Source organism: Nilaparvata lugens, chromosome 5, assembly GCF_014356525.2.
Source record: "Nilaparvata lugens isolate BPH chromosome 5, ASM1435652v1, whole genome shotgun sequence".
NCBI lineage: Eukaryota > Metazoa > Arthropoda > Insecta > Hemiptera > Delphacidae > Nilaparvata > Nilaparvata lugens.
In genome coordinates, this window is record NC_052508.1 from 40,076,232 (window position 1) to 40,091,491 (window position 15,260).

Sequence of the window (15,260 nt, forward strand, 5' to 3'; positions counted from 1 at the left end):
CCCTGAAGTTTAGGCTCCGAGGAGCCAAGGATGTATCCAAATGTTCTGGAGAAAAGCTGCCTTCTTTGATGAGGAGAAGGGGTAATGGAAACTTCCTCGTGTAGCCTGTAGCCTGAGGAAATAGCTGCGGCTCGAGAAGAGATCTCCTCCTAATTTACTCTGGCGTTTCTAAAACTAACACTTTAACCGCTCAATGTCGAAATATTATTATCAAGATCGTGAGATGTGAAGACGCGAACGTTCAATTTCCGTAAGCAAAAATTACCTGCGTAATATAAATTCATAAATAGGTGTATCAACCTGAGAATACTTGCTTTCTGTAGAGAAATTCATTAATAAAGTTCATGTGAAAAAATAGAATTCAGATTTAAAACTAATTCACTAAACCATTCATCCAAACAAAGTGTAGTAGTGTGATAAATAGAGAAGGACAATGCATAATGGTAATCTCTTAATGGTGAGTTTAAAAGAATAATCGACAACAAAATGGATATGGATGTTTTACAGCTTAAAATCGATGAAAAATCAAATTTATCGTGGAACAATGCTAGGCTTATCGTGGAAATAGAGACCATGGAAATGAGCCTTTCCAGCTCAATTACGTCAGTGACCACCGGTCACCACCCAAAACTATGAGCAATTCCGTACAGTAGAACAATGGAAAATAATTTGTGGTGGTAGTGACCATGGCACACTTTTTCCTGCTAAACACTTGAATCAATGATGGAAACGTATTATTTAGAGAAAAAATCCAATAGTTTGCAGTTGGTATTGACATTTTTTATAAATGACGAGGAATTTTCGAAGGCATGATTTCTAAACAGTAATAACACTACTATTTACTAGAAAATTTCGTGAAATGACTATGATGGGTGTAAACATTTACAGGTTGTTAACAAGATTGAATTAGCACCTATCTATTTTCATGATACTTCGAACCAAAGACTTCTTTCTACTCAACAGCTATATTTGCGATTATAAAATAAATAGGATTTTCTTTGTTCTTCCTTTGTTGCTGGAAAAAATAAATCTTCACTTCACTTTGTAGCAGAGAAAACTACTATAATTCTATAATGCTGTATTCTGTGGTTGTAGTGTAACAAATGAAACTAGTTTCATTTTTTCAATAAATAAGAGGTTGAGACTATTTCTATCAGTTTAATTTTATACTTGGGATATAATTTCGATAGCCTAATAAATTATAAACTACTATTATTTCATTGCATGCCACATTCATAATCAATTTTATCTTTCAATGAAATTCAATTAAATATTTGATTCAATAATTTTGATTTTAAATGTATATTTTGTAAAAAATAAAATTCTTGAGTTATTTTCCTGAGTTTCTTGATTCCTAAGGTCTGATTTTCTTGAGTATAAAGGTGTTGAGGAATTGATCCTGGAGCTACAAGGTATATGAACTAGTAATTGGTATCTGCACGTAACTAGCTTCCAATCGCTATTAGGGGATAAGTGGATGATGGAGTGGGACCCCAACATTGTTTGTTACATATCAAATATCAGATCCACCAAAGCAAACAACCCTGCAGCACCGTATTTATGCAGAATAAACCTTATCGTCCCGGGTTAAACGTTCAGAGGTTGTTTACCACCCTATAAACTTGATCTACCTGACTCTAGCCAACATCTGAGTGCTGAGCTCAAGGTTTCAGCTCAAGCACACTCCATTCTGTGCAGATTTCATGTTTATAATCCAATGAGGAAAATACTATATTCATCACCCTTTCTGCTCCCACTTAAGGTGATGTTTCAAATTTCATCCAATAATGTAATTACAGTAGTTATCAAGCGCGATGTCTAACAATACCTGGAAAACATGCCTGGATCATTCAATAGTGGAAATAGATATTCAAGCTAGTCAAGAAGTTTGTTGAGTTTGAGGAAAATTGGTGTTAAAATGCATGAATCCACAGAACTGGAAAATTCTCAACATAAAGTTGAAATTCATGGAGTCTATGTATCTCGATCTACTGCAATGAGTTTGAATACATCAACTTCGACCAAGTAAACTTTGGTAATAAGATAATCTTACGACTCTCGTTCTCTTAAAACATGTTTCCGAAACACGTCAAAATTCGGTTTTATAATACATTACTTTTTCAAAAGAAAAATAATAATACGCTAATATACTAGAACTTAAATTTTCTAACTTAATATACAAAAAAAACAAGTTTTGTGAAACATCCACCTGGTTGTCTGGATGTAGCTGAGAGAAAAAATGAAATCAACAAAACGACATTTATATTTCAGTCACACAAGTTCTAAGCCAGGGGACAGACTAACGATCAAAGACATCCCTTCCACGAGACCCCTTCTAGGACTTGAAAATTCCACACTTGTCACGCACATGCGTCTCTAGGGGCAAAAAACTCATCCATGCTCCCTATGCATCCCTAATTGAAGAAACATTGTCACTCCATTGAGCTAGCAGAAAGGGAGAAGACCCTATTTGCATACCACAAAATATAGTAATCAACACAACCAGCTATTACCATGTACATCATCCACCTAATAGCATGTCTCCAAGTCAGTCATCATTTAATATTATATACATTGGACAATAATTATTTTTCATTGCGGTAAACCATTTCTAAATGGAATGATTGGACTGGAAACCCGCAGGTGGCAAATTACATTAATTAGTATTTTTAATGGAATTGCAACTTAGGTTGATAGGTTGGATATAAGCTTGGAATACCCTGATTGGTTATAAACTTTGCACTGAACAGTGCAAAGCTTATTTTAGTTGCATTCTATGAGACGTTAACTGGTTCAATTTGTATAAATTTTCCATTGAGAAGTGATATAGTATGTAGGATGGATGTGAAATTGCATACATCATCTATAATGTTTCAGGAAGTTGCAATTTGCATAGGAAGTTCAATTTCATCATGAAATTTTCATCATGTGCCCACATTCCTGGGTGTATTCATGAATTATTCCTAATCCTTTCAGAGTGAAGAATGTAATACTGGATTACAGTATGAAAATCAAGTTTTCCCATCCTACTTGGTAATCGAAGTTGAAGATTCATGTTCCAGAGTTCAATAATTATTCTTGTTTTTAAAAATAGGTATATTTTCAATATCATTTATCCATGCATCTTCTTTGTCATGCACTATTCTTTTATAGATGTTGGTTTTGTGTCAGTCTTTTATCGTTTTGAAACCCTGAAATTCCTTCCTAAAAAAAGGGTTTTAAGAAGATGATTATTAAGTTGGGAATCCTGTAGCAGCTACAACTTTTTATGTAAAAATGTAAACTCAACTTATCCGTCGATTTATCTGCAGAGATAATATATAGCCTATCTCCAGTAATATACATAGAAATACAGTACCCTTTTAAATTATTAAAAATATTTTAAATAATTTAAAAGGGTGCTGAGAATTGTATTTCTATTTATATTACAAGCAGCCCTAGAGAAACAAGGACAACCTCCAGCAATATTTTGATCTAAGACTATTTTTCAGACTTTTTATTATCTTTCAATTGGTATATCTATAATATCCATAGTTGAACTGGTTGGGCTCCTGTTACTAGTTAAATACAACGATGTCACTTTTAGGCTAAACTTGGGGAGAATTTGTCCCTGTATAAAAATTGTGATATTATGCAGGATGTGATGAAACTACCATTCAAAATATGATAAATATAATGTAGGTATTCCACCTAATAAAAAAAATATTCATCTTGCTTGAGATTAATACGATCTTAATATTCATTTTTAGCTGATTTTGCATCTGGTGCCAACATTCCACGCTAAAAAAGATCTTTAGGCAGCAGAAACCCCTGGTTGACAGTGTCTATTAATTTAAAAAAATATATCTTTGTTAAAGTGGAGAAAAAAGATGAAATTTTTATAATGAGAAATACTTTTAAAACATTGCAGAGTACAATAAAGAATATTGCAAGAGATTTGTAGCAACTCAAGTATTAATTGCAAGTGGTTTAAAATCTCAACTCCCCAAAATTGGGACAAAGTCAGCCCGGTTTACCGGTACCTAAAAAGAGTAAAAGACAATGCTTCGTACCAAATTCCACTAATCTAAACAAGAAGTCAAAGTTTAGTACAGTTTTTAGTAACTTAATAATAATAATAATAATAAATTTGTTTTATTGACCAATAAATACATTTGTACAGTACATTTCAGGCCTCGTCAAAAGTTCAAGATTACATGATGTAAGTCACTAGCATAAATACATTTTTCGTCAACATCTTATTCTTAATAAAACTTGAATGAACATTTTCAATAACATCAGTAGGTATAGCAAAATATTTCGAAACATTACATTTACACAGCATATAGATAAATAGCAATTCGTATGATTACTGTACAGGTACCGGTAATTAATTTGAAATGAGTGGAGGAACTCATAGATTGTGATTGCATTAGATAATGAGAGGATTTCAATGTACAGAAAAAATACTAGCAATAAGAAGAGTAGTAGTAACTTTGAACTACAGTAGGCCTACTGTATGGAGCAGGAGCAACTGCAATGAAATTACTTATTGTAAACAAACCGGCTTATTAATTCTGTATCTTTTGGGTTTATTTGAACGTAATAGAGCTTTAAAAAGAGTGAAATTGACAGGGCAATATAATCGATATGACAGGAAATATCCGGCTGTAATCAGGAGAGCATGAAGAGCAGCATCACACCGAATCAAACTTGTGATAGCGGAACAGTGTTGATGATGCCCCATCCTTACCTTGAACTTGGCCGGATGAATGAAGCTGTTTGCCTCGCTCAGCAGACAAATTTGGCACACAAACTGGCTAATCCTTGCACGTGAAACTGAGTTATTTTCACTTTACAAGAGCACTGAATTGATAAATTATAGGCTATAAACAAAATCGTTCTTAGGGCACAAGACACACAGAACAACCTAGACAGACGACAGACCAACAACAACTACGAATTTCGAATCCACCGTACCGCGAGTGCAGCACTAGCGCTCCATACGGTCAGTGGCCGTACTAAGTACCAAACTCATTCATTTTATCGATCCAATAATATGCTCCGGCTTGGTAGCATAGAATCATGATTGCTTTTTATGATTTTAAATGATCATACGTAGAGAAGGTATCAAACTTTTCAATACCTGATTAAATGATTCATTTTTCAAGGAGCTTTCAAGAGATAGAAAATTCAACTGGAAATTAATATTATGAAATATTACTTAAAATAAAAATTGAACTTTATTTTAATTCAAGTTTTGACCTAATATTGACTATGATAGAAAATTCTAGCAGTGGAATAAAGAATAAGTAGCAGACCAGTAGTTTGGTAGTGGCTACCAAAAATAAATAGATAAAAAATGAAATCAATGTTTTAAAATCGGAAATCGTGATTATTGAAAATAACGTCCCATATGTTGATTTGTAAAGCACTGAACGATTTACTTGGGAATGGAAAAATAATAAAAGCTCTGAATGAAAAAAGAAGGGAGAAAAATTACATTCCATTATGCATCCAAGTTTCCTAGATATTGAAGGTACTTTATAAAGTATTTGTAAAGAAAAATGAGCTAGGTTATTGGTTTTACAGAAAGCCAATGTGATGAACTCTTCTCTCAAGTAGCCTAGTAGATTAAAATAACTTTTCTTTTTCAAATTTCTTTGTAGTTTTCCAATATTTATAATTATAAAAAACTTTTTTTTGGAAATACTATTTTATGTTGGAATTAAGTTTATTCTATCAATTACAAAAGAAAAATGACTTTTTTTCTCGAAAATCATATCCTTTTTTCGGAAAATTATATAGATGAATATCATAATAATACATTAATTATGTACTTATCAAGTACATCTGAATCCAAAGTGTCATGTAAAAAAAAGAGACATGCTCTTTTTGTCCAAGTACTCACCACGCGATCTAGCGGCGAGCGTTCTAACTACTTACAACTGATCTTATCAGCAGTACCTTGTATCGCGGCTGACTTATTTCTTTCCAGGTATCTAATGTACGTTTTCCTCCACCTACTGTCTAAAGTACTTACTTTACTCCCTGAAACATAATACTAAAGTGTCACTTTTTCGCTATCGGTAGTAAAAAACAGAAAAACTCCCTAGGGAGGAAAAGTGACTCCATTTAAATAACATGGGAAGCATCTCTATTTTAAAACTTACATTCTAATAGGTTAGAAGGTCTAAGCTCAGATGAGAAAGTGTAATAGAGGTGTATGTCATTGAGTCAACTGAATTCAATACCACAACAAGAAATTTCATCAACTCATGAAATATATGTTTGTATGATATTATATTCTTAATATTAGTAGACGATAAAAATTTATACAATTTTAAAAATATTTTATTCTATTCAAAATACCAGCCAACAAATATTTTTGATCTGAAATTCAAATCTGAAACGCGTTATCTGGAGTCAGCCATTTTTGGTAGCCGCTCAACTGATATAATTTATTGTTACAACTTTAGATAGATAGCGCAATCGGCAGTGCCAATCAGCCGACCGGTTTTAGGTTTAAGATTTTAGGTTATGTTGTTAGGAAACATCGTCACCAATACGTAAGTTATTAAAATGATTTTATTTGCAGTTTCTATCAAAAAATGTAGATGGAGGAAAAATGTTGTGTACATCACGAGCGAAAAATACTTTTTCTCCCTCAGGAAAATTGTTGCCCTCGGCTTCGCCTCGGGCTTCAAACTTTTTCCCACAGGGAGAAAAAGTCGTACTTTTCACTCTAGATATACAAATAACTATTTCACAGACAAATTCTTTGCGTACGGTTTCCAATACCTGGAATTTCCTCCTATTGACTGATTGGCTTTGCGTACCGTCGTACCGATAATCGGCCATTTTGGAGGACATTTTGGGTGTCGTGTCGGCCAGAAATCGGTGTACGTGTGAAAACATCCCTATAATAAACAACTTTTTTGTAGCTAACCCCAACGAAAATGATAATATACTAACAATACAACAAAAGATTTTTGTAAATTATCCCTGCGAACTCTCAATATATATTACTAATTTTTATTCCTCAATCCTATGGCCACAAAAAATTGAAAGGTTTCTTTTATATCTATATTTATATTCAGTGTCTATTTTTATTGGTACTATTTACGTATATTTAGTGCCTACTGTACCATACAATAATTACAATAACCAGACTCCAGACACAAAGTCAAAAACTCACTTTTATTTTGATAATAAGAATGAATAATGCGGTTATATTAAACCATTCTCAATTGGGAAGAACAATCAGAGTTTGGATGTATCATAACGTATCAGATAAAAACGTAAACTCCACTTGAATTAAGTTCACTATTGGCCAAAGACGGGAGAGCGGCACAGAACACGCACACGCACAGGCGCAGGGTTCAACAGTTTCACTAGCGGTCCCGATTTTCGAGATTGATGTGACAGCTGCTCTTCTCTCTTTTCTCTGCAGCCACTTTTCTGGTAAATTAGAGTTCAATTCGCGTAGCAGCACTCCACAGTGCTGAACTTATATATCTTAAGTACTGTATAGTTCTATTACTATTGCGCAGTACGGACAAAGATTTGGTTGTTGTCTGGTTAGTCGCCAGCTGCAGTCCTATTTCACTGCTAAATAAGCTGCAGACATTTGAAGCATGAAGGAGCTTGGGTCACAACCCTTTACCAATTGTGGATCTTGATTTGGATAGTTTTTGAATGAGAAGAAATCTTGAGTTGCATGCAAACCTGCATCATAAATTGAGAAAGAATAGAGAATCCTCACCTCCGAATTAGGATTCCATTATTTCTTCAGGTGGTGGGGGGTGGACGGGAGAGCAACCATGTGCTCAAGGGGAGGGGAGTGTTCATTGAAAATTTTTTTTATTGTTTTTTGGTTGCCATGGAAAAAATTGTAATGAGAAATTTTCAGTTCAATATTATCATCAAAATTTTTATGTTTGTTTGCTTTTTAAATGTGATTTTGTGTTTGAAAATAGTTTTCTTGATATTATAAAATAGAAAATCTGGAATTGAAAGTGTAAATTTTCAGTAAGAAAACATCAAGAGGGCCAATATATAACCTATAAACTTGGATAATATTGACATTGGTTAATACGGCAAGGCAGAACATCCAAAAGGATCTCTCTGCCGATAAAAGCCATACAAATAAATAAATCAAAAATAACCCCTGTCATTATGAAAAAATACAAATATTTTTCGAGAAATCTTGGAAATTGCGAAATACTTGTTGATTTTTTTTTCAGTATCAATTTTCAACCAATGCACCAATGTATCCAATATATTAAATGAGAAGAATGGAACAAGATCATAGAATCAAATAAAGTAAATTATTTTACTTTGAAAATAACATCAATTTTTGATGTTATTACTATAGAAGCTAGATTCACTCAATCACTGCTCTGCTCTTTCACTGGACACTACTTGAACAAGCACTACACTAGTTCAAACGGTTTCCTCCTTTTGAGCCTCCGCACCAACCCTCTATTGTCTAGCAGCTGGATCGCCTCGACGTTGTCATGTTGGTGCAGTCGCCCCTCGTGCCTCTCCGCATGCCTCTGGATCTCGGTGGACACCAGATCGACGTGAAGGTCTCTATGAAGATAGCTGTTCCTGACATACCAAGGAGCATCCACAATGTTCCTTAGCACTTTGTTTTGAAAACGTTGAATGACATTGATGTTGCTGTCTTTGGTACACCCCCAAAGTTGTATACCATACGTCCATACTGGCTTTAATATCTGTTTGTACAGAAGTACTTTGTTTCGGATTGAAAGGACGGAGTTTCTTCCGATCAGCCAATACAGCTTCTTATATTTGATTCCAAGCTCTTCTTGACATGGGCCTTCCAGCGAAGCTTTGCGTCCAAGGTCATACCTAGATACTTGGCATCATTAGCATATGGTACAACTTGGTTGTTGATAGTTATTGGTATGGGCAGGTCCTTCTTATTGGTAAAATTGATGTGAATCGACTTTGTTTCATTCAATTTCATTCTCCACTTTCTAGTCCAATCTTGAATTTTGTTGATGGATCTCTGTAGTTTCTCTGTTGCAATATGAATATTACTGTCTACTGATAATATGGCTGTGTCGTCTGCAAATGTTGCTGTAGTATTCTCATCAAGGCTGGGAATATCGCTGGTATAGAGTAGGTAAAGAACTGGTCCCAGAACACTGCCTTGAGGAACTCCTGCTTTAATTTCCTTCAAATCAGAATATGAACTTTCATGCCTGACCCTAAAGTATCTGTCAGTGAGATAGGATTGTAATATATCTGTATATTGCTTTGGTAGCACTTTTTTGAGCTTGAAAATGAGACCTTCATGCCATACTTTATCAAAAGCTTGCCCTATATCAAGGAAAGCTGCTGAACAAACTTTTTTCTCTTCTAAGCACTTCTCTATTACATTTATAATCCGATGCACTTGATCTATTGTTGAGTGTTTCACTCTGAAGCCAAATTGGTGATTTGGAATTATGTGCTGTCTCTCAATTATTGGTTTTAGCCTACTAAGTAAAATCCTTTCAAACAACTTGGATAGGACCGGTAACAATGATATTGGCCTATATGATGATACTTCATGTGGCTCTTTACCTGGCTTCAGTAGCATTATAACCTCTGCTACTTTCCATATTCCTGGTACGAATTTTAGTCTGAAAGAAGCATTCAAAATGTTTGTTAATTTCACTATTGCTTTCCTTGGTAGGTGTTTGAGGACTGAGCCGGTTATCATGTCAAATCCAGGGTTTTTTTGTTATTCAGATTTCTTATTTCTCTTTTCACTTCTTCTACTGTGACACGCATTATTTCTTGATTCGGCTGTAAGATATTCTCATCCGCTTCTAAAGTTTCGTCTTCACCTGAGTTGATTGGCTGGAAAACGTTTACAAGATGATCCGCAAATGTCTGTGCCTTTTCATCACTACTCCTTGCCCATTGTCTGTCCTGCTTTCTGAGAGGAGGAGATTGTTGAATGGTTCGTTTTATTTTTTTAGCTGCCTTCCAGAGTGAGTAGTCCGTGCTGCATTCTGCTGTCAAGTTTCTCAAGTAACTATTAATTGATTCTTCCTTGATACATTGAATCACTCAGAGTCATAATGATGGGTGAGTGGTCGGAATTAAGGTCGGAACTATCCTCTAAATGCAAATAATTAACTGATATATTTTTTGTCAGGAAGAAATCTATGAGATCTGGGATTTTCCTCGTATCGGTGGGCCAGTAGGTTGGTTTACCAGTTGAAAGAGCTTCGCACCTCATCTCTTTCATTGCTTCGAAGAGCTGTCTTCCCTTGTGAGTTGTTAAGCGCGATCCCCAATGCACGTGCTTTGCATTGAAATCACCACCAAGAATGAATTTTTCTCCTAACATATCAAGCAATGTCGAATACTCCTCTCTTCTGATGGAATATCTGGGAGGACAGTAAATAGCTGCAACAACAAAGTTATAATTTACTGCTTGAACTGCTACACCTATCAATTGAATTCTATCACTTTCATGTAAAAAATATGAAAATGCAACAAAATAAAAGGAAAAGTATAAACAGTGGGTATGTAGGTGGTTGTGGCCAGATGAATAACAATATTCCACAGTTGAACAAGTGGTGCATGAAAAAGGAGAAAGCATGCAATGTGCCACTGTGAACAAAGAGACAAGCGAGAGGAAAATAGACTGTAGCAAACCGAGAAGAAAGATGCAGAGAAAAGGCGAAGAAAATCAGAGTCCGAGTGGTTGACCTGTAATGTCATTGACCTCTGTGTGGGCCGAAGTTTTATACCACCGAGCACAGCCTTGCAAGGTCGCTAAGTGCCTCAAACTATCCTCTCCTCTCCTCACCACTCCTCACCAGTCTTCCAAGTTCGCTCCATAATATCCTGCAGCTCTCATGAGATTCCCACGACTTGGAATATGCTAATAATCTTAAATCTGACAACAGACAACTCCCAAAACGCTAAAGTTCGCCTGATTCTGAATTACCGGTGGCTCATTTGGATCAATAATCTCATGGATTATTGAATTTCATTTTGATACTTCAATTATTCATTTAAGTTGCATGAACGATATTGTCACATGATGATAATATCATCAAAAATAATGAATATCATAATCAAAGTTAGTTTGTGGAGGTCCATTGATAAACAATTGAATATAGTACAGGAATACGAATCACGTGATACAAATTGTTGTGTTACACATTAGACTAGTCCGAAGGAACACAATAAAAAATGCAGTATGAATCATTGTTCAGAGGGAGGAAATATTGACAAAAGTTTACAAATAAGCTCTTAAATCCAGAGATTCTATTTTTTATAAATCATAAGTTTCTAGCTTGATAACTTGAACGGATTTTTTTCTCAATTAAGATGAACAATTTGGAAATATGAACTGTAGGCCTAATAATGGGAAGTCGAATGTATAAGAACGTGTTCACCGGTATGTAATGCTGTGAAACTCGTCGCTTGTATTGAATCAACTAATTTGCAAAATAATTCAAAAAGTTGATGATATTTCAAACTGAATGTGATTTACTTATAAATACTGAACTGTACCACCAATAAAACAAGTTTGGTAATACATTGAAAGTTGGCACTATAATTTAAATTTGTAACACTCAAATCATACCTCTATTTGACCAGGTAGAGTTCACGTTCAAGAAGAAAGAACCAGTTTCTGTTAACTCCACCTCATTGTGCAATTTTAGCAATGAATTCTGAATGAGCAGCGATAATTTATCCAGATTTGAGATTTTTAATAATAATTCAGGAATAATAACGTACAGCCCAAACGTAAACCCATATGCGGAAGGCTAGAACGAATAGTTGGGAAATGGATCTGAAATGGCATTTAGGGTACATGTAAAAATACTGTACATGCATATCAATACAATATTTGTATTCGATAACAACTTTTCTATCAATTAGACTTACATATACTCCAAGGATACATTGACATTTTATAATATTATTACTGTACAATACATTCAATTATCTATGGGTTGCGAAAAAAAATTGGGTCTTGAAAGTAATTGACTCAAAACTACATCGGATTCTACCAAGAAAATCTTCAAATCTTATTTGAGCGTCCAGGAATCTATATTTATTAATGATTCAATCTTGAAGACTAAGAAAGATTCAAGGAGATACATTTTGTTCATCACTACGACGACTTTCAAAAGACGTCGCTCAAGCTGCGGAGGTGTGAAACAGCAAAATATTATTTTGGAAATTTATTCCAAATACAAATACATAATCCACATTCTAGATCAAATTAACTCGGAACCCACAATTATATCTTATCAATCTTTGTCCTGACACGATCTGTTATAACAATCCAATTTTCAAATTACAATTCTAAATTAAAAAAGTTGCATTTGAAACATAATTATGTTCGCTGATAACTGCACCGATGATGATTATAGAGGGTGTAAAAGACCCTCGAGAAGGAAAGTAATGACCCAATATAGCAGTATACCTTTCAAAAGGTTTAATTTCCCTCTAGTTTAGTGTTACAAACTAACGTGATCATTTCGCAAGTAACTCGCTCATACCTCCTGGTACTTGTGTTTGGAAGGTAAGTCCCTACAGAAACCACTACAATGATCAATATTCTAAAATTCAAGCTCATCGTTCATAGCTTGCTAGTACTCTCCAGACCAAGCTTTGAAGTCATTGACGAACCCACCACAAACTGAACCAATCATAGTTCACACCAATCAATACTGGTCATACTACTTCCTAATAATATGAGCTAAATAGTAGTTGTAATATAATGTTAATACAGTAGGGCCGATAATGATAACATGCCAGCTAAACATTATACACTAGAGTGAGAAAGTACTATGAAAAATGGAGAAGAGAGCTTATTATCAACAATGGAGACAATAGTGATTACGCGATTAGAAAAGTCATGTGTTGTAATGTTGTTTGTTAGGAAGGTACCAAATAGAAGGGGAAAATCATGAATTCTATTGGCCAATTATTCACTGTCAGTGTCTCTTAGCTGCGTGGGCAGGACCTGCTGCTTGTATTGTGAGAATGTTGGGTAAGAAAAGGACATATTTGCGTGTTGATCTTTAAGCCGTTTGTTGTGTAACAACCTCTATTCTTTCACTCACACACAATACTGAATTCTCTCACTGAGAGATTAGTCTTACACTGTAGGAATTAATGGAAGAATGGACCACAAGACTCAAACTCTTTTCTGATGAAGGCAATCAATTAATCAATTACACCTCTTCTCTCCGAGCGAATCTCTCACCTAACTGTTTTATCGTTCACTCAAAGTGCCTGAGAAAAACTATCCCAAGCAATCCCTTCCCAAGTAAGAAAAACCATCCAACAGAAGTCATCAATCTAACTGTTCCATGATTTTTTTCTCACATTTTATTGACGTATTGACTGTGCGAATTCCAATTGAATTTGAGTACTTCAATATTTAAAGGATTTACTAAAGTTAGTAGAGCATTGTATTGATGATCTATCTAGGCCTATGATGAATTAAATAAATTATTGGAGTTTGCGAATATACTATACCATATAGAACTTGAGTCACTAGGGGTCGCTTTCACCAAAGTTTATCCAACTATCAGTTTAATCATATATCCAGCATGCTCGCATTGACTATAATCTATAATGCATTTCAATTGAGTCAGCTGATGGTTTAAACTAGAATTTTAGTTGAACTTTTTTGGAGAAAGGGACCCTAAATCAACGTTCACTGTGTCGCAATCGTTGTGCGCTGCAGCGTTTGAGAATTGTGCCGTGCCGTAAGACTGTGAGAAAATTCGCACAGTATAAAACTCTGTCATTCCTTTCAATAATTCTGCTCCCGTTTCCATCAGTTACGTGGCCTTTGATGTGTTGTCGGCGACAGGTTGATATTCTCCAAGATACCCAGAATAGTTGAGGTCAGTAGTAAACGTGGTGCCGTGAAACGACAAACGTTTTTCCAAACAACTATAAGGCCTCTACTGTTCACTGCTCTCATTCTCTTGCTTTCCGCACTATTTTATTGCTGCCGCTTCATCTTCCAGTAGTTTTCGTCTCTAAAAACTAAAGACTCACGTTGAAACAGTTTTCAACCGACGAGAGAAAGAATAGAATTCGAAGCATTTTAAAAATTAATGAATATAGTCTGCTTCCGAAATCATGTATTGGTTATGAATGGTAAAAAATAAAAGAATCACGTTCAGATGGCAAAAGTTGCTTTTATAATAACATCCATCTCTGAACACAGTCGAATCTCGTTAAAACTATTTTTTCCAGCTCCTTGAGAAGTGGGTCTTTATCTCGTTATAGAGACATCAATAATCTTTTATTTCTTGCAAAAGACTTTTTCAAGTATGAAGGCTTCATAGACAACTGTGTTTATAGACAGGGGAGGGAGAGCAACCTCCCTCCCACAAACCAAATGACACACACCAAATTGAGAGAAATTCAGCTTCTGCCTCCACTCCTCCATGAATTGTTAACTGTTAACTCCGTCGTCAGTCGTCATTTTAAATACTTCTGACTATTTTTGAGACCCCCATGATTTGTTTGTGAGCCCTCTCCAAGAATTGAAAGACAAACTCTACGTCCAAACCCCTTCCTAGTTAGCGTCAAATTGCTGAGATATGTGGAGGTGTTATTATCATTGAGTGTTACTATGGTTCTAAGGGAATTTTGATGATGCATTCTACTGATATTAAGAGAGATAAAGTTGCTTAAGTTAGATATTGAGGTTTATACTAAATAGGTTCAACTGTACCAGTATCGTATGATACTTGAGTTTGAAGATCAGTTTGATGTGCTTTGAATTCGTATGATGAATGATGATTCAAGGGGATCAATTGAATTTATACTTATCTGTTCCTACAGCAGCTACAGAGTCAGTCTCACTATTAGTACATAGACATTAGATAACATTAGAAAATCACTGTCGCATAAGTTAATTCTTAAGAAGTATTCACAATAAAAAAAATGATTAGGACATTTCTTCCGATACAGAAAAAAAATCATCTTGGAAACGTAAAAGATTTAATCGATTTTTCCAAAAATCATTTTCTAGAACCCAGGATATTATTCACTAGAACCCAGCAACATACAAATGTAATAGGCCTGCTTCATAGATGATGATGATCAATCATCTTCCCTTTCACTTAATAGTTTGAGTAGATAAGTATACGATGTTTTTCTGTTTTCATGATGATAGCTTGCTTTTAGTAATGACTTCCTATTTAGATTCTCTGTGTGAAATTGATATTCAGAGCAATTGAAGAATGTACACATTGATAAAATTA

The 15,260-nt window shown here is 34.9% G+C and overlaps 1 protein-coding gene across 6 annotated transcripts in view; it reads right to left on the bottom strand.

Moving 5' to 3' along the window:
• LOC111055195 (protein phosphatase 1 regulatory subunit 14B) overlaps nt 1-15,260 on the bottom strand; it is a 168,327-nt gene that overhangs the window by 90,569 nt on the left and 62,498 nt on the right. Inside the window, exon 1 of one of the 6 annotated variants that reach the window (XM_039428358.1) lies at nt 4,733-4,961. The exons of 4 other annotated variants lie outside the window; for them this stretch is intronic. The gene's annotated coding sequence lies outside the window, so the exon portion shown is untranslated. Of the gene's footprint in view, nt 1-4,732; nt 4,962-15,260 lie in introns of those variants that run through there. One more of the 6 variants, XM_039428359.1, reaches the window with a different exon arrangement.